Source organism: Lacerta agilis, chromosome 9 (assembly GCF_009819535.1).
Source record: "Lacerta agilis isolate rLacAgi1 chromosome 9, rLacAgi1.pri, whole genome shotgun sequence".
Taxonomy (NCBI): Eukaryota; Metazoa; Chordata; class Lepidosauria; order Squamata; family Lacertidae; genus Lacerta; species Lacerta agilis.
The window spans coordinates 71,090,072-71,111,102 of record NC_046320.1 but is presented as its reverse complement, the minus strand read 5'-3'; the positions used below and the strand labels follow the sequence as shown (position 1 = coordinate 71,111,102).

At 45.2% G+C, this 21,031-nt stretch overlaps 1 pseudogene; it reads right to left on the bottom strand.

Annotated features, from left to right (window-relative positions):
- Positions 1-6,909: 6,909 nt before the first annotated feature.
- LOC117052621 lies at positions 6,910-19,234 on the bottom strand (annotated as a pseudogene).
- Positions 19,235-21,031: the final 1,797 nt, after the last annotated feature.

Here is a 21,031-nt window from a genome sequence, read left to right as displayed (position 1 = left end):
GGCGGCACTTCACTGGCTAGATCCCACCTTCGTCGCCAGTGTTATAAAGTGAGTCCAGCCAGTGATAGAATAGTAACATATTTATTCATGGCAGCAAGCAAGTAAAAGACACACACAAACACAAACCCTGCTGCTATATATAGGCACTTGGGCTAGCACAGCCAACCCAGGTGAAGCTAATTAAAAGCAATCACTACCTCCTTTAACTATTTCCTGGCTGCTCTGTTACTGTGCTGTGCCTGCAATTCAGTACACAACACCGAGCACACACCCTCCTAGAGGCGCTCCCCTTCTTCTTTTCTTAGGGGTGCAGAAAGGGTGGGCAGATGCTGTCCTTCCATTTCTCTCTGGCCAGTTTCATGGGCTGTGCTTTTGGAGCTCTTCCTCACCCCACCCCACCCCACCCCACCCCAGCCTCTGTTTTACGGCCATTTCTTCCCTTTTGCTCTTTGAGAGAACCAGGGCTTGGATCCGGCTTCACTGCAGACCGAATGCTTGGTTCCTCTTGCAACATCTGCCCACAGTAGTGGCCTTATGAATGTAGGGAGAGAGGAGTGTGAGGGGGTCCCTTAGTTATTCTCCTGGTTTTGTTAAGTAAAGTTTCGCTCTGGGTTGCAGTAACTGGCTGTGTTTGGGGGGGGGGAGAAGAAGTGAAGAGGCACTTCGTCCCGCACTGGGCTCACTTGCTTCAGCGGCTCACGGACAAATGGATTGGATTGTTGCTAAGGGATAAAAGCAACCTCTTCTCCTCTGCTGTTTGCTCTGATTTATTGGAAGGGGAAGGGCAGGGGGTGGAGGGGAGGGAGGAGGAGGGGGCACTTTGATTAACATTCCAGGAGTGTACAGGATGTATATTGCCAAAGCAACAGGTAAAGGCGGGTGGGGAGTGGGGAGCGGGAGGGTGGTTTGGCTTTATCTTTGTCTGCGAAAAGCCTAGCCACCCTCCTGCTCCCCACCCCACACCCACCTTTGCCTGTTGCTTTTGCTCTACCTCTACCCTACCCCCATTGGGATGCTCGCGTGGGTGGCGTGCCACCCCACCCCACTCCCCCCTGCTCCAGGTGCCAAAGCCCCCAGCTCCGCCACTGATTGTGGGGTGTGGAAAGTCTTTTTTCTTAATGCCAACTTCGCGACATATGGAGAACTCATGCGACCGGTTTTCAAATGCTATATTTGTCCCAAGAAATTCTTTCTCCACTCCAGTGGAGAGCCAGGGTGGTGTAGTGGTTAAGAGTGGTAGAGCTGTAATCTGCTGAACCAGGTTCACTTCGCCGCTCCTCCACATGCAGCTTCTGGGTGACCTTGGGCTAGTCACACTTCTCTGAAGTCTCTCAGCCCCACTCACCTCACAGAGTGCTTGTTGTGGGGGAGGAAGGGAAAGGAGAATCAGTGGTGTACCGAGGGGGGCGATGGGGGCAGAGCGCCCCGGGTGCCAGCCTGGGGGGAGGGTGACACTCGGCGCCACCACCACCCCACACTCCCAAGCCGCTGCCTGGCACCCCTTCCATGCGGCAGTGCCAACTTCTAAGGCTGCAGCGCACAAGTAGCAGCACAAATGCCTGTGCAACCTTAAAGGTTGCCGTCACCGTGCCTGCACGGAAGGGGTGCCGGCTGCTCGTGCCCGGCATCTTGGGTGGAGTGTGCATGTCTGCACATGGGCACTCCACCCTGGATGTTGTGCGTGCATCATAACGTCAGTGCACACGCGCTAGGGAATGGCGCCCCGCCCCCAGGGGGGTGCTCCCATGTTTGCCGCTCCGGGTGGCAAAGCGGCTCCCTATGCCACTGAGGAGAATGTTAGCCACTTGGAGACTCCTTTGGGTAGTGATAAAGCGGGGTAATCACTACCCAAAGAGTAGTGATAAACCCGAAGAGTCCATGGGGTCACGAAGAGTCGGACACGACTGAACGACTGAACAACAGCAACAAAAGCGGGGTTTCAAATCCAAACTCCTCCTCCTCCTCCTCCTCCTCCTCCTCCTCCTCCTCCTCCTCCTCCTCTTCCATACCCTGCCCACATTATGTGATTGTAGGGAAAGAATAGAGAACAACAATCCACAACCAGAGACAGCGATCAAAATGACAACCTAAAATGGCCAAGGCGGGTAAGTTGTTTGTGCTCTTTTCCCTCTTCCTTCTCACAGGCATGCGGGTCATTTTGTCTCTGGCTGCAGCTCCTCCCTGAGAAGGTGGAGGTGGCTCCCTTCTGCGCCATTGCCTCTCAAGGGAGGGATGTGCTTGTAGAATGCTAAGCTGGAGCTTCTCTGCTCCCATTTGGGCCCCCAGAGGAAGCTGATTCTTTTAGGCAAACGGGGCACTTCCCTTCAGCCAGCCCCACCAACCTGCCTCCCTTCCTGTTACAGCTAGTCCAGGGGCTGGCAATGGAGTCCCAGTGTCGCCCTGGTAGAACTCCTCAGGGAAGGGAAATGTCATGGACTGCCTAGATGCAGAGGGGTGGCGGGAGGTACCAACTAGTGAACTGCCAAGGGAACAAGGCTGAGAGCCAGGGGGTTGGTGGTGGGGTGACGATGAGTGGTCAGAGGGAGAAGAGGGGGCAGACTGGGAGGAGGAGGTGTTGGAAGATGAAGAAGCAACAAGCAGGGGCGTAGCAAGGGGGCGGTCCGCCCCATGTTCCATAATGGAGGGGGTGACAAATTATCAAGGAACAATTACTGCCCTATTATTTTAAAAAAAAATGCCTGCTCCAAAGGTCTTATCTTACTACACTAGGGATTATATAGCTATATATGAAATTTCATGCATATCGGTTAATATCCTGACCCTCCTCCACCAAAATAGCTGTTTACTTGGCTGTTTTCCTATGTCATGAAGGCTGAAATTTCAGTTCAGTGGAGCACTTACTGTTCCCAACCCTAACCCTGTGGAAAGCCATCTAATTAGACTTTAATTTGATTTTGAGATGTTTTTAGGAGGTAATTTAATTATTGTTTGATTTTATACCAATGTTATGTATCTGATGTTAGCCACCCTGAGCCCGACTTCATAAAACCATTTTTCCAGGTGGTGGTGGGGAATCAATGGGGGGTGACAAGAAATTTTCCACACCGGGTACCACCTGACCTTCCTACGCCTCTGGCAACAAGCTTTAGTGAGCAGGGAGAGTCGGTGGCAGAGAGCAGTCCAGAATCAGGGGCAGAATCAGAGGCAACTGGAGGTGGCCTGGGGAAACCCTATGATGCTGAAGGTGGTGGGGAAGGGGAAGGGGGGCTGGAGAGGATCAGGCAGTGGTAACCCTGCTCTTCCTGGGCAGCAGTGAGCAGCATGTTCCTCAGGGGCCCAGGTCTGCCATCACTTCCAGCTTTTATATATATATATATACATGCTTATCAATATGGACATAAAATTATCAAGACATAAAATTCACCCCCAACTATGAGTTAAAAGAAAACATACTCAAGATGCAATATCAATGGTACCCAACACCGATGAAATTGTCTAAGATTTACTAGGGCAGCAATAATACCTGCTGTAGATGTAATAAAGAACTGGGTTCATTCATGCACGTTTGGTGGAATTGCAAAGAAATAAAAAAATGGGAAAAAATATATAATGAAATAAAAAAAAATAGTCAAATACTCCTTTAAAAAAAATCCCGAAATATTTTTACTAGGAATCTTGGGGGATGAAATAAAAGAAAAGGACAAATGATTATTAATGTATGCCACAACGGCAACAAGGCTCCTGATCGCAAAAAATTGGAAGAGTGCAATAATAGCAAACTTGGAAGATTGGCAAATAAAATTATTAGGATATCAGAACTTGGCCAGAAAAATAGGAGAAGTAAAAGGAGTGACAAATGAAGCAGTAGAAAGAGATTGGGAATCTTTTAAGAACTATATGGGAAACATAGTGGAAAGAGCCAATCTTCTAACAAATGTTTAAGAGGGTCTCAAGAGTAAGTTAAGTAAGAAGGGGGAAAAATTAGTTATACAAAAAAACATAGTACAAGCAATAACAGGAAGGCTGGAAGCTGATATGGGGGGGCACTGATTGTCTTTTGTTTTTGTTTTTTGTTTACTGCTTTACACATAACTTTACGTATATATGTATAAATGTATTTTTATGTCTCTTTTTTGTAATTGTTTTAGAACTTAATAAAGCTTTTTTTTAAAAAAAAAAAAGATAAGCATGTATACATTAGGTTTCCATTGCTCTTTTTTCAGGTAAAAAGGGGAAAGGGGGAAAGAACCCTCCTCAACGTAAAAAGCCCGAAACTGCTGCCAAGAATGCACCAGCACAACCAGCAGCCAAGGGTCCGTATGCTCCATAGCACATGGAAGGAAATTCCAGTGGGGGCACCATAAGAAAAACAATTGTGGGGTAGGAAGGCATAGATAGGAGAAAATGTATTCCTAGCCAGGTGTGTCCCAATTGGTAAAATCTCTGAAAGGGAAGTCATGGTATGTTTCATGCTAAAACTGCAATCCTAAATTATTCCCCCTCCCAAATATATGATATATTGATTAAGAGAGAGAGGGAGAAAATTAACCAAATTCATATTACAGCATGGGAATATGAGGTAGGGTATCTACACAAACATTTCCTTGACATTTAATATTTTTCATAAAATCATAGAGTTGGAAGGAACCCCAAGGGTCATCTAGTCCAACTCCCTGCAATGCTGGAATCTCAGCTAAAGCATCCATGACAGATGGCCATGGAGCTTCTGCTTAAAAAGCTGCTGGTGCCTGCAGCTTGTTGTAATCATTAACAGGAAGAAGAGGAATGAGGTTCACTGCCTTGATGTCCTTGAAAAAGGGTCACACAGAATCACAGAGTGGTAGAGTCAGAGGGGACCCCAAGGATAATTTAGTCCAACCCCACTGCCACCCCGGCACTCTGCAATGCAGGAATTTGCAAGTGGCTCATATAGGAATCAAACCCACAATAGTGTGCGCGCTTGCATGCGCATAATGGATTTGGCGCTGTAGGTCACAGACTTCCAAGCCATTCACCTCTTTTCCATCTGGTCCTTCCTCCCAGGACTTCAAGGCAATGTGCACAACTCTTCCTTTTCCTTTCTCACCATAGCAACACTGTGAGGGAGGTTTGTCAGAGATGATGTGGGAGCATTGCTTTTGCTAAGAGTAGGCAGGTATCAAGACTCAAAGTAAGTGCATGTTGTGCAGTGCAAAGGATTTGGTGCAGGCTTCCTGGCCTCCTGTGGAGTTGCCTGCAACTGAGGAGTGTGATACTGCTTAGCTATTGGGCGTCTAGTCAGCTCTCCAAGGAGAAAGCTGTTGAGAGCCCAGGTGTCCCCCTAAACCAGTGGTGCAGAACCTCTGGCCTGCAAGCCAATCTTGGCCCATCAAGGAGTCCAATTTTGCTCATGATGGATTTCCCCTCAAAGTCACATCCACCTGTCATCACTATGATGGGCAGGGTGTGCAGTTCTGTTTTGCAATGACTGTGCCTATCGCTTTCCTGTGGGGTGGTAAAAGTGGGGTTTTCTGTCCTCTTGTCCTCTAAGGTAAGACCGACGATCTTTGGAAACGGGGAATAACATGGGTCAACTCCCCTGTGGGTAAAGCTGCCGCCGCTTGCTGTGCCACGATCCTCTTCCTCGGCACAGTTGCATTGGTCACAGTGTGTAAGTTTAACTCTTCTAGCAAAGGAACACTCCCTCCTAAAAATCTCCTTGGCTGGTTTAACTTCAGTGTAAAGAACCCTTGAAAAGAGAGAGAGAGAGAGAGAGAGAGAAATGGCATCTAGAAGAAGCCCCTTTTCTTCCCTTTGATTTCAGTGAACGAGATGAGAGTCCAATTACACACACACACACACACACACACACACACACCCTTGAACAGCTCAGAGACTTTTAGCGACCAACTAGGCCAGGCGTCGGCAAGCTTTACCTTGCCTGGGCCGGTTCACTCCAGCGGAGATCCCTCCGTGGGCCCACGATTTCTGGCATCTGCACCTGCAATTTTGAACTTCTGCGCAGATGCTATTTCTGCCAACACAGAAGCAAGTCCCCGCGCCGCACTGCGCCGGTTTAGCACAGCACGCGGGGACTCGCTGAGTGGGCGGCTCGGTTCGGAGGTGGCTCGTGGGCCAGTTAAACGACCCCCGTGGGCCCCTTGTGGCCCATGGTCCTTACGTTGCCTACCCCTGAACTAGGCAGATGTAGATTCATGTTGCAATCAGCAGTGATACCACCTGTCCCTAGAAAAATGGGATCGCCCTTGTTTTAGATGAAAGAGTCCCCTGTCCTGTTCGGACTTCAAACGGGACGCCTTTCCCCCCCATATTTGAGCTCAGCCAGCCCCAAATGGTGCTTGCGTTGCTGTTGGTGTGACTGATGAGGAGCCTGGCCCAGCGTGAACAGCAACAGGCAGAAGGGGGAAGGAGCAACCTCTCCCTCCCTTACCCCCTTCTTCCTTCCCTCTCGCTGGTGCCCCTCCTCAGGCACTGCCCACCCGGTCTAGCATGGTGCAATTCCACCACAGCTTGGCCCCCTTTGTCGCCCCGACCTGACCTCTCCTCCTCCTTCCACCTGCTCTGCACACAAGCCGCTTCAGGCATTCAGGGCCAAGGTATACACAGGGTACAGCCACACTTCCAGCTGGCATAAAACTAGTGTGTTGGTATGCCCACTCTTCCATTCCTCCTTTCATTTTAGATGTTCTCAATTATAAAAAGCATTCGCAAAAGTTAGCAGCACACCAGAGGATTCGGGATTTTGCTAATACCTACTACCCAAAGTGGAGCAGTCTGAACGGTAAGCAATTTGTTTTGGTCAGTTTTCAGAAAGCTTCTGTCTCTTCATGTGTCTCCCCAACACTGCTTAGGGTTGTTTCCCCCAGTATTTTTTCATTTCTAAGAATGTTGATTCACCACTATATCATAAAAATATAGCATAGTGGTTCACAACAATAAAAGCCTATTTCAATTGCTCAGCTGGAAGAAAAGCTGCAGGGGGAAAGGATGGATTGCCAATGAAATGTGATTGTGTTAGAGATTTATTTTTTATTTTTTTAAGTTTCCTAGCCTGGATGTGTCCCTCACAGAAACCCGAAAGACAGGGTTGGAGGCTCCAAGTGAAAAGATAGGACTTTACTGAATAAAGGAGTCCATCGGGTCGGCCTCCTAAAAATTCTGAGGGAGACTGAAATGATCTTCACAAACATCTACTCTTAAACACTTCTAACCTAGACATGTGATTACAAATAACCAACCAAATAATTATAGCACACTTCCCATAGCAATTGCAACCCACAGTTGTCATTCTAAACCAATCAGACATCCTTAGGCTCTTCCAATCAGCAGTGGCGGAGCTTCATGCTCTGGCACCAGTGGGTGGAGAGCAAATGGTGGCGTGGCTGGTGAGGGTCCCAGGGGCGTGGCACGCCACTCATGGGGGTGTGGTGCCCAGCGTGGGCGGGGGTAGCCACAATGGCACCCACTGGGATAGCGCTGCCGGGGGCGGCGCGCTCCCCCCGCACCCCTCTTCCTCAGCCAGTGCCGATCAACCCACCCCATTATAAGAGCATGTGGTTACAGATTGCCATCCCTCAACGTCCATTAGTTTCTTTATTAGTTATGCTATTCATTACTTGTCTACCAACATTCTTTCTCAATTATCTGTGATCAATAAATGCAAAGCCTACATTGATTTAAAATTAAGTGATCATGTTCTGCCTAGTCAATATCCTTTTATGTTTGCATCTTTGTTGTTGTTGTTCAGTCGTTCAGTCGTGTCCGACTCTTCGTGACCCCATGGACCAGAGCACGCCAGGCACGCCTATCCTTCACTGCCTCTCACAGTTTGGCCAAACTCATGTTAGTAGCTTCGAGAACACTGTCCAACCATCTCATCCTCTGTCGTCCCCTTCTCCTTGTGCCCTCCATCTTTCCCAACATCAGGGTCTTTTCCAGGGAGTCTTCTCTTCTCATGAGGTGGCCAAAGTCTTGGAGCCTCAGTTTCAGGATTTGTCCTTCCAGCATAGCTGTCAATTTTCCCTTTTCTTGCGAGGAATCCTATTCAGAATAAGGGAATTTCCCTTTAAAAAGGGGAAAAGTTGACAGCTATGCCTTCCAGTGAGCACTCGTGGCTGATTTCCTTCAGAATGGATAGGAACCCTGACTGATCTTTATTTATTAATCTTGCCAGGATCTTTTTCAATCTGTTAGCAATTTTTTTACAAATAATTTATAATCTGAATTTAGAAGGGAGATATGTCTATAATTTCCTCTAAATTGGATCCATATTTCATTATCAATGTAATTAGGGCCTCTTGCCATGATTCTGGCACTTGTCCCCATTCTAAATTTTTGTTCATAATTTTTCCAGCTCCAGTAATATTGTCTCTTCCATTTTTTAACAATACATTATAGATATACCACATGGACCAGAGGCTTTACCACTTTTAGAAGTCACAATTCCTTCTTTTATTTCACTAATATTAATAGGGACATATAAGGATTTCTGTTCTTCCTCTGTTATGTTTGGCAGTCTATTGTTTATAAGAAATTTTCCTATTTTCTTTTCATCAATCTTTTCTGTTTTATATAACTTTTTGTAATAATTCACGAAACACTTTTTAATTTTTTCTGGGTCATTTGTGATTTCTCCTTATTCTATTATGCTACTTATTATTTTATCCTTCTGTTTCTTGTTAAGTAAGCATGCTAACATTTTACCTGGTTTATTTGCTGATTCAAAAGTCTTTTGTTTGAGCCATTTAATTTTATTTACAACTTCTTTATTTAATAGACTCTCAACATGCATTTGTAATATCCTAATCCTTACTTTAGCTTCCTCATTCTTAGGGGTTTTTTTGCCAGTTCTTTTTCATTCTGTCTTATTTCTTTTAACATTACGTTGAAATTTTGATCTTTGTTTTTCTTTTTCATAGCAGATTGTTGGATCCAGAACCCCCTCATATATGCCTTACTGGCATCCCAAACTATGTTAATGTCCATCCCTTGTTTGTTATTAATTTGGAAAAAAAAAATCTGATGTATTTTTGGCTTTCTTCATCATTCAAGATACTGTCATTTAATATCCACCTTTTCATATATTCCTTCTTCTGTGTTATTTCCAGCATAGTCGGGTTGTGGTCTGACATTACTTTGGGCAAAATTTCTGCTTTATTTATTCTTAATACAATTTTCTTGGAAACCCAGATATTATCTATTCTACCTCCCAATTTTTGGGATTCTGAAAAGTATGTAATATATTTCCCATTTGGATGTTTAATCCGCCATATGTCACAAAGATCTAGATTCTCTACTAATTGAAAAATTGTAGGAGGTGGCTTCCCACTATTCATAACCTTATCTCTTTCTGTTCTGTCTAAATCTACAGAGGCCACACCATTAAAGTATTCTACAAGAATTAGTTACAGGTGGGTATCCGTGTTGGTCTGCCATAGTCGAAACAAAATAGAAAATTCTTTTCAGTAGCACCTTAGAGACCAACTGTGTTTGTTCTTGGTATGAGCTTTCATGTGCATGCACACTTCTTCAGATACCCTAACCCTAACCCTATTTTGTTTCGACTACAAGAATTATATTTTCATTATTATGAACCCAGATTTTTTCTTCTAAATTCTTAGAAAATTCTGATTTCTCACTATTTGGGGCATAAATTCCTATAATAATTAATTTCTCTTTCCCATATGTTATTTTGACTCCTAATATTCTGCCTTCCTTGTCTTTGAATCTGAAGACGTGTGCATGCACATGAAAGCTCATACCAAGAACAAACACAGTTGGTCTCTAAGGTGCTACTGGAAGGAATTTTTTATTTTTTATTTTGTTCTGAATAGTAATTTTGGTTCTAGGGCAGGGTTAACATATATCACTACTCCACCCTTCTTCTCTAAGCCTGCAGAAATAAATTCTGAACCCAATCTTTTATTGATTAAAAATCTTCTGTGTTTTCTATTTATATGGGTTTCTTGAAGGCATATAATATCCCATTTCTTTTTTTAAAACTTATGTTCTATTTTGTTTCTTTTAGATTTACTATTCAGCTCATTAACGTTCCATGATATACATTTGAGATCCATCCAGTTTATTAGAAAGTTAACAATTCACAGCAATAAAAATAATTTCCTTAGCTCCTAACCTTTATATTGGCCTACACAGCAATAAGAATAATTTCCTTAGCTCTTAACCTTTATACTAACCAACATCAAACCTGAGATTAGGTTCCTATCTGAATATATATCTACTATTCTGAACTTTCTTCCTGTACTTCCAAGGTGGCTTCACTTCCTAATTCTTTTCTATGTTTCCTCCAGAAGATTCCCGTGTCTGCCACTGATCTAAAACTTTTCCTTCTTATTAAAGTTAAAAGATTATGAAGAAATAAAGGCATATATTACAGACTGGTTTCAGTACACCCAAATTAAATACAGATTACAAAAAGATAAAAAAATAGGATTTGAAAAAGGAACTTCTAAATTTAGCAAATATTTATTACAAGAAACTTCAAAAAATATATCCAAATTATATAATTTGTTGTTAGAATGGGAGACAAAGGATGAATTAGTTAAAGAATCAATGATTAAATGGGCAATAGATATTGGAAAGAATATTATGTTAGAGCAATGGGAAAAATTATGGAAAGAAGATATGAATTTTACTAGATGTAATATATTGAAAGAAAATTATTTGAAAATACAACACAGGTGGTACTTAACACCAGAAAAATAGCCAAAATAAATAAAAACTGCGGAGATGTCTGCTGGCGATGCAATGCAGGAAAAGGCACCATGATACACATATGGTGGAATTGCCCCAACATAGTCCGATTTTGGGAAACTGTATATAACGAGATGAAAAGAATGTTTAAATACTCTTTTAAAAAAACACCAGAAGGTTTCCTACTGGGAATAGTACCAGACAGTTTAAAGAAGGAAGATAAAACATTATACTTATATGCAACAGTAGCCGCAAGGTTACTGATAGCAAAAAATTGGAAAAGTGGAGCAATCCCAACAAAAACAGAATGGCTCGCCAAACTTCTAGAATATCACAATATGTCTAAAATAATGGAAGAAATTGGAAGGACCACAAAAGAAAGGGCAGACAAAGATTGGAAAGCGTTCAGAGGATACTTGAAAAATTATGTTGAAAAGTCAAATCTCCTATTATAATGAACAAGTTCCGTTACAACTATTGGATATTAAATAAGTTAGACAACAAAGGGGAACTGTAAATAAACGAGAAATTGGAATAATAGTGTGTTAGAAGAAAGAAAGAGGAGAAACAGAAAGAAATTATAGCTGAGTTGACTGGAAGTCATGCACAGGGTGGGGTGTGGGGTGTTGGAAGGTGGTGGGTAGAGTGTGATGAAGATAAGGAAAGTATGATGGAGTGTTTGGTTTTTAAGATGTTGGAAAATGTATGTAGGTTGTGTATGTTTTGTCGGAAATATGTGTATGTATTATAATTTGAAACATTAAAATAAAGCATTTTTATTTAAAAAAAAAAAACTTTTCCTTCTACCTTTAAAAGTCAAGGTTAATCCCCTCAGGGAATTCCCAACTGAATGGTATACCATTTTTTCTCAAGGCGGTAGATAATGTTTTATAATTGTGTCTCTTCTTCAGCAGGCATTTTGGTATTTCCTTCATTATTTCCACTATCTTGTCATCAATTCTTAGCTTTGACCGTCTATTTTTTATTATTTTTTATTTTTTCTAATATCTTGTCTCTTAGAAGTCTTGAGTTTAGAAAGACTAAGCAGTCCCTTGGCCACTTTTTATGTTTAGATTTGCTAAGTTTAATTCTGAAAATCTTATCAAAGTCCATGACCAGGTCATCTTCCAACACTCCTAACCAGGTCGAGAGTTCTTTGATTAATCTCTTCTAGGTGTCTTCATCCTGTTGTTCTTCTATTCCTCTAAAACACAGAATTTGTTCCTTTTGACGCATCTCAAGTATAGCCATAGCATCTAAGATTTCTTCTTGGACCTTTCTTAACTCATTAATTTCTTCTGTGGGTTTTTTCCTTAAATTTTCCTCACCTTTTGTTCATTAGACACCATGTCTTCTTGTTTTGTTACTTTACTTTAATCTCAAGAATCGTTTTTTTCCATTTCTTTGTTTTTATTTGTTAGATCATTCATTTGTTGTGTTAAGTCTAGGATTAAGGTTGCATTTTTCTCAAACCCCTCCCATTGCCACCCAATGCTTTGATGTTTTCCTTGATGTTATCCTCTTATATTTTAAGGTTTTCACATAAGTTTTCTCATTAAAATCAGTTCCTTTTAGTCTGTGTTGCAGTCTCCTTCAATTGTTGATGGCCTCTTCGGTTGGATGCTGGGTGCTGCTGCTTCTGCAAAGCTTAGCGTATATTGGTTCTTCTTAGAGGACATTCCCACAACTTATAAGTAGACAAATCAAATATATTCAATAAATTGGATAAATATATCCCCCCTTTAATTAATTAATTAAATAAACGGTGGGTCGTTCCTTGAGGGCTAAAATATTTTTTTAAGGCTTCATCTAGTTTCGGAGATCAATTAACCAGGGTGTTAGAATTAATTAGATTGAATTAAATTAATTATTTAGTGTATTTAAAATCACTCAATCCGTTGCCTTTGACTCATGTTTTGGTGTTTGGGGAGGGAGGGGAGAGAATTTGCTGTGTTTTATTACTTTTGTCCACTAGATGTGAGTCTCGACCTTAAGGAGTATTTATGTCTTCCGTGTTCTCTCTTTGTTCAGTAAAGCTTGCTTCTCATTGTTTCCGTTTCCTGGTGTGCTTATCGTGACATCACTTCTGCTAAGTTCCGGCTTAACTCTGCTGAGTCATCTGCTCCTTTGTCCTTTGTCCAGGCCCAGGCCTCCGTTGCAAGTTTTTCTTCTCACTTTCTCTGTCTTCATTCCTTTGTCTTTTCCTTTCTTCTGCCTGTTCCCCACTGATGTCTTTGCAACCACTGATGTCACTCCTCTGCTCATTCTTTTAACCCCAGCAGAGCGTACTGTTTTCCTTACTGATGTTTCTTTCGTAGTCAGCATTCACCCCCCGAAATCTCCAGTTAAAGAATGTTAAAGAATCTTGTCTCTCCTTCTCCGGAACTGCACTTCATTCCAAGGTTGCTGCTGTTTCCCCTGTGTATATATCTCCGAGTCTCTTTCTCTCTTTAATTGAAAACGCTTATGTCCGGTCTTTTCCCAACCTGCTCCTTTTCTTCTTTGTATTACACCTTTAATCAGCTTGTGTCAGTTTTTTTAAGGAATCTTGGTGCAGCCACATGGGGTTTACAGATTGCAGCCACATGGGGTTAAATCCCCTCTTTCCGACTTTCCCAACCTTATTTAATTGTTTTATTAGCTAATTAGTCTGTTAACTACAGCGCTTTTTAGTTTACTTAATGTTCCACATAAATCCGACTCCGAACTGCGGTTTTTTTCCTCTGCTATTTCCTTATCTTAACGGAGTAGCCCAGCGCCTTCTTGCACGGGTATTCAGGTGATGGCAGATAAGAAAGCTTTATGATTGAAGAGCTGAGGTTCTCCCCCTTTCTCCCTACTTTTTCCCACTTCACTTCAGTTGCCTTGCCACAAAGTTTCTTCTTTCTTTGCCTTTTTACCTTTGCAAAGGAAACCTCTTATGGTGCTATAAAAAGTAACACCACTCAAGACACCCTCCTGAGCAGGGGTCAGCAAACTTTTTCAGCAAGGGGCCAATCCACTGTCTCTCAGATCTTGTGAGGGGCCAGAATATATTTTGAAGAAGAAGAAGAAGAAAAGAATGAATTCCCATGCCCCACAAATAACCCAGAGATGCATTTTAAATAAGAGCACACATTCTACTCATGTAAAAACATGCTGATTCCCGGACCATCCACGTGCCAGATTTAGAAGGCAATTGGGCCGGATCTGGCCCCTGGGCCTTAGTTGCCTACCCATCCTCTTGAGTGCTGGAGTAGCCTCACCTTGGCTTTCCCCTTTTGCTCTGTAATCTTATCCTGCTGCTTGTCTGCCTCGAGCTGATAGGAGCACAGACTGTGACCCATTAGCTAACAGCGCTGGTCTGGAAGTGAATCCCAGACATATTTTAGGCTGGAAATGACTTTCGTCACAAAACCTGTAATGGACTGACTCAGCATTTTAAAAATAAAATCTATCTATCTATCTATCTATCATCTATCTATATTGCAGATTTTTCTGGGAAAAAATGTGTTGTCTATTTATGCTTATATAACAGATGGTTCCCTGTGGAGCTCAGAAATCCCTGCTTAAGACCCTTCCTCAGGGTCTACCACAGTCACCTGCAGCTCAATGATCAAAGCAGCACCAGATGTCTGCATCTATGTGCCATATTAATTCCCTACAGTGCCTGAGAGTGATGCTATACTGTAAGCATTGTGTAAAATTAAGCATCTAGACTGGTGCTAATACTTCCCACAACCAAAGAACCCTGACTGAGTAAGAGGCTTGTTGTGTCTTGGGTTCGTGGAACAATAAATCCAGTGACACTTCTTCGTGAACTGCTCTTTATTGTAAGGTAACCAACAGGACAGGACAAGACTGGGGAATGGGGGGCAGGGGAAGCTCTATTTAAAGGCACACTGGTACAGAGAGGATAGATACCAATAATATTCGAACTTTCCGGCGGGACCCAATCAGGCTGTGGATTGTGCTTGCACTCTTAAACTGACCAATGACATTACTCCACCCGGCTGACAGAATGTCTTAATTAATACACAACACTCCCCCGCACCATGTTGATACCATGCACCGTAATCTTTCAAGTGTTGCGGTGCTCTTCGAATCCTACCGGATCGCCTAACCCCCGATGTGTCACTCTTAGGACTATCCGTGTCAGACTTCCCTCCCCAGTAACATCAGGTACTTCAACAGGAACAGTTTCACTAGCTGACTCCCTAGGCTTACCAGCTGTCACCGGGTTAGGTTCACCTGTGGTGATCTCAGCTTCCTGACTCTCTGAGCCCTCCACCTCCTATAGCCCGGAGCCTTCCTGGCCTGACTGCTGTGATTCACTGAATGCCAGCAGAGTTGTGCGCGACTCCTCCCCATTCGTGCTCACCCTGCTCGGAACCCGGTGCCTTAGCTGGTCAATGTGGCGGCGCATTACTCTGCCATCCTCTAACGTCACAAAATATGACACTGGCCCACTGGTCGGGTGACCACCCCCGGCACCCAATGCTGGCCCCCTTGCATAGTTCCGGACCCAAACCATATCCTCCGATGTCAGGTATCGGGTTCTATCACCCTCGGCAGCCGGTGGCTCTCTTGCAGAGCGGCCTGGCACCTTGTCAGGGTGGACGAAGTCTAGAATTGTGGCTAACCTCCTCCCCATTAATAACTCTGCAGGTGACTTGCCTGTAGATACACACGGTGTCATGTGCTGCAGGAACAACATCCTCGCAATGCGAGCAGACCAATCTCCTTCCAGAAGGTGTGCTATTGAACCCTTGGCTATGCGTACCATCCGTTCAGCTTGTCCGTTCGAGGACGGGTGAAAGGGAGCTGACGTTACACCTCTCATGAAATTATCAGCCAGGAATGCCCTGAAATCTTGGGACACAAAAGCCGCCCTGTTGTCTGACACAATGGTCTCGGGTAACCCATGCGTCGCAAACAAAATGCGAAGGGCCCTGATTACAGCAGCTGAGGACATGTTGGGAACAATCGAAACCTCAAGCCACTTCGAGTAGGCGTCTACTACGATCAAGAACACCTTTCCCTGATAAGGCCCTGCAAAATCTACATGAAGCCGGCTCCAAGGGTTCTTGGCCCGCTCCCACCAATGCACTGGTGCCCTGGGCATTTCTGGGTGCACCTCCTGGCATGCCTGACAGGTGCGCACCCATTGTTCAATGTCCTTGTCCATGCTTAGCCACCACACATAGCACCTGGCTAAGGATTTCATCCGAACCATGCCAGGATGACCCATGTGTAGTGTGTCTAACACCTCATTCTGTAGGGAGCCTGGAATAATCACCCTGTCACCCCACAATATGCAACCCTTATGGAGGGACAGCTCGTTTTGTCTCGCCGTGAAGGGTCTAAATTTCTCTTCCTGTGTCCCCCTTGGCCATCCCCTCCCCACCCAAACAAGGACACGGGCGAGGACGGGGTCCCTCCTTGTTCTCACAGCGATTTCGATGGCTGTCACGGGTGGTCCGGGAAGTGTCTCCATCATCATGATGTGCTCGGCCGGGGCTGGGTCGTCGTCAGCTGCTCCAGGTAGTGGTAGACGACTTAGTGCATCCACATGGCACAACAGCTTACCCTTCACATGACACAGTTCGTATTGAAATCCATTCAAAAAGATGGACCATTGGAGCATGCGTGGGGACAAAAATTGAGGCGTTTGTTTATGAGGGCTAAAAGACCCAACAAAGGCTTGTCCGTTTGAATTATGAAAGGGTGGCCGTACACATAGTCATGGAAATTCTGATTCCTGTGACTATAGCCAGTGCCTCCTTATCAATCTGGGCATAGTTTCCGCTCCGTGGTGTTCAAGGTTCTGGAATAGAAGGAGATTGGACACTCCGACCCGTCCGCCTCCCTGTGACTCAGGACAGCCCCCACGCTATATTGTGAGGCATCACACGCCAGCACCAATGGTTTAGCAGCAGCGTAGTGGGCAAGTGTACTGCCCTTCGACAGCATGCCCTGCACCGTATCAAAAGCTCTCTGTTGCAGTTGTCCCCAACACCACGCACACTTCTTTTGTAGCAGCCGATGCAATGGTTCGGCTATCGATGCCTTGTGTGGCACGAAGGCGTGATAGAAATTGATGAGGCCCAAGAAGGACTGCAGCTCAGCCTTGTTACTAGGTGTCAGTGCTGCGGCGATAGCCCTTAATCTTGTCCTCCATGGGGTGGATACCAGCAGCATCAATTCTGTATCCTAAGAAGTTCACAGCTGCCACCCGAAACTGCATTTCTCCTTCTTTAGTTTTAGACCTGCATCCCTGAATTTGCACAGAACTTTCTGGATGCGTCCCAGTAGCTCTTGAGCATCCTTTCCCGCATTAACACATCATCAAAATACGGAAGGACTCCCGGCAGGCCCCTTAATAGGCGCTCCATTAGACTTTGAAATATGCCAGGCACCACGCAAAACCCCAAACTGTAGCCTATTCACCTTAAAGGCGCCCTTGTGAGTCACAATTGTCTGGATTTCTGCGGACGACGGAGTCACCGGAAGCTGCTGGTATGCCTGTGCCAAGTCAATCTTTGCAAACAGCTTGCCCCCAGCCAGCTTCGCTAATAGTTGGGACACTACTGGAATCGGGTAAGAGTTGCCCCTGATAGCCTTATTAATCGTACATTTGTAATCCGCACAAATTCGTATTTCTCCATTAGCCTTCAGGAGCGTGACAATGGGTGCGAATCCACTGGTGAAAGCACCCCTTGCTGTATTAGCTTCTCAATTCAGTCTCTATTTGAGGCTGTAGCGCAAATGGAACCCGCCTGGGTTTGAGGCAGATTGGTGCAACCCCCGGATCCAGTTCTAGGTCAATTGGAGCCCCTTTATAACATCCTAACTCTCCATTGAATAGTTCCCCAAATTCCTTGTACAGGGTGGCAAATGTCTCGGGAGCTATCTGGACCGTGTGGAGCCCTGAGATTCCCAGACCTAAGGCCAGGAACCAGTCCGTGCCCAGCAGGCTAGTGCGCTTCCCTTTTGCGATCAATAGCTTTAATACGACTTTCCTCTCACGGAACTGTACGTTAACTGTGCACATACCCATAATGTCTATGCGGCCGGCACAATAGGATTGTAGGGTAGCCGGGAAAGGCTCCAACAGAGGAAGCTTACCTCTAGGGAATAACGCTCTGGCCATGTCATCCGAACTATGGAGAATCCAGATCCGGAATCCACCTCCATGTTACACGGCTTTCCTTCAATTAGGACCCACACAGCTGGTTTTCCTTGGGCTGGAAATGGCACAGTTTTGCCCTCAATTTGTGTGAGGTAATTGCAGTCGTCAAGTTGGTGAGTCCGCTGTGGACATCCTCTGACCCCTTGGTTTCATGGACCCAGACGTGCCACTCGACCTGCAGACCCTTGCTATGTGCCCCGTTTTTCCCAAACATGGCACGTTGCTTCTCGGAACCGGCAATTTCTTCTCTCAGGTGATCCGCCATAGCCAGGGCATACCCCCCGATGGTCTTTATTTGCTGTGCTTTCTTGTCGCATCATCTCTATTCTCCGCACCGGGCTTTGGTTAGGGCTGACTTCCTGGTCGTCCATGGTGTGGGTTGTCTCTCCAGCTCTCTTTTCAGCTCGCTGGCCCGGGTTTTGCTCCTCTCTCTCAGCATTTTCTGTTGCAATTGCCTCTTGGAGCGCCGTAGTGAAATCCATGTCTTGTTTTGCTGCAATCCGCCTGCGGCCTTTGCTGCTGCAAAGACCGCACACAAACCGATCCAGCAGGGCTTCTTCCAAGTTGGCAAACTTGCAGTGTCTTGCCAGCTTCCTTAATTCGGTGAGAAAAACTGCCACCGTCTCTCCAGGTCATTGTTGTCTTTTATGGAATTCGATGCGCCATGTCATCTTAGATGCTGTAGGATTAAGGTGCATCGAGAGGTGTTCCGTGATATTCGTGAACGATGCCTCCCGCAGTGTTGTGGGGGCCAGAATTGCCCGAGCCAACTCAAAGGTCTCTGCCCCGCAGCAACTCAGGAACAATGCCTTCTTTTTATCCTCATCAGTGACCCCTTTTGCAGCCCACTGAATTTGAAACGTTCGAGGTAAGCATCCCACGCCTCCGTTGCTCCGGGTTGAAATGGTTCCATGAACCGTGACGCTGCCATATTCAGTGGGACTGATCTGTCCCTGTCAGTCACAGGGAGTCTTGTCACCACAATCAGGTCGCTAGGGTCGAAAGCCCTCAGACAGCCTGAATCCCACCTTCGTCGCCAATATGTTGTGTCTTGGGTTCGTGGAACAATAAATCCAGCGACACTTCTTCATGAACAGCTCTTTATTGTAAGGTAACCACAGGACAGGACAAGACTGGGGAATGGGTGCAGGGGGAGCTCTATTTAAAGGCACACTGGTACAGAGAGGATAGATACATTTAAGCGGGAACCAATAATATTCGAACTTTCCGGCGGGACCCAATCAGGCTGTGGATTGTGCTTGTACTCTTAAACTGACCAATGACATCACTCAACCCGGCTGGCAGAATGTCTTAATTAATACACAACAAGGCTCATCATAAGCTACTTTGCTCCTGGTCCTCTAAGCTGCACCTGGCCGTGTTCACCATATCTGCGCCTCCCCTGGGCTTTGCATGCTTCTTCTGGCATGCACACATGGGCATTTGGCCCTTAAATACTCAAAATAGGAGATGGGCAAGGCTGGGTTGAAAAATTTTTGCCAGGGACCCCATCAAAGTAGTACCCCTTCAATTTACGCTGATGAGGAGCACAAGGTCATATCCACACCAATAGTGGTTTAGTCTTGCTGGCCACATGACCTGGAAAGCTGTCTGTGGACAAACGCTGGCTCCCTCGGCCTGAAAAGCAAGATGAGCTCCGCACCCCATAGTCACCTTTGACTGGTCTTAACTGTCCAGGGGTCCTTTACCTTTACCTTTTACTTTACATACATTTAAATCTCATTCAGCACACATTTAAAGTGCTTGACTTCCCCCAAAGAAACATGGGAACCATTGCTTTCCTACCACCAGCACCACCGAGCTATAAAGCTGGCAAGCGCTTAAGAAGAAGGCGCAATGCTCTGGCAGGGTGCAAGAGCCCTCTCTCTTCCTCCCCAAAGCCTGGGAAGCTTTTGCCCAGCTTTGTAAGGAAGTGGGAGAGCTCTTGCACCCTGTCAGAGCATCACATTTTCTTCCCCAGTCATGCACCTCCAGGTGGTGGAGACATCAGTTGCTGTCCTGGAGTCCGGGCATCTTCACTTGGTTGCAAATGGTGTAAAATGCACCCAGCGCCTAGCTGATTTGCTAACACTGCTTTGCCTCCACACTTGGAGGCAGAAATACTTCTGAAGCCACAGGACGGGGGGGGGGGGGTTTCTCTTCTGCTCAGATCCTGCTTGCCAGTTTCCCACTGTTGGCCACTGTGAGAACAGGATTCTGGAGTTGGTGGGCAGAAGCTTCCCAGACTTTGGGAAGGAGGCACAAGGCCCGTGTCCTGATTTTCTCAGCATATGCAAATGTGCCCATGGGCCTATTAAGCCTGATGCTCCCCTGCATGGCAGGATGTAGGGAGGTGATTTGAAATAGATGTAGATTGTGATTTAAGATCTTGACCTGGATTCTTGTAAACCTTTTAGATTATGGGAAATTTGCAATGGTTGTGAACTTATCAGACTACTTTGTCAATTTGACTCTGCTAAACGAAGAACTGCAACTTGAAATTGGTAAGTGATGCTGAGACCACCATGCTGAAGAATCAGAGTGGAAAATGAGCCTTCCCTGAGGCTGCGCCTCCTGAAGGTCACTTTTCTACATGGCTCTTGAATGTGTGGGGGTGGGCTGCTTGGGGTAGCCAAGGACAGCTGGTAAAAGGCACTTCTAGCTATGGAGTTGTTCCTCTAGTGACAAAGCTCAACCCAGAAGCACCTCTAGTTGCATACCTGCTCCTTTAGAAGGATTGCAAATCCACCCAGGACAGGCAGTTGTACCAATTTCATGGCCAAGTGAACTACTCCCACACAGTGCTGTTGTATTCCAGGATTCATGCTTGGCTTATTTCCTCTCATCCATCTCATCTCTGTGTCCAGGCACCAGTCAAGGCCCTGTCCTGGCTTCTGCTGATTCACATGTTATTGAGAAATAGAGCTGATGGCACCTTTCCCCAAAACTCCAAATGGCCACTCCCAGCAGCTTCATATAAACATTGAATAATATTTGGGTTAAAACAAAAACAAAAATAAAATAAAAAATTCCTTCCAGTAGCATCTTAGAGGCCAACTAAGTTTGTTCTTGGTATGAGCTTCTGTGTGCATGCACACTTCTTTAGATACTTATATTGGGGTTAAAATAGTGCCCTGTGGCACTCAATAGTGGTAACCACCTGTCTCTTGAGGTCCAAATGGGCTT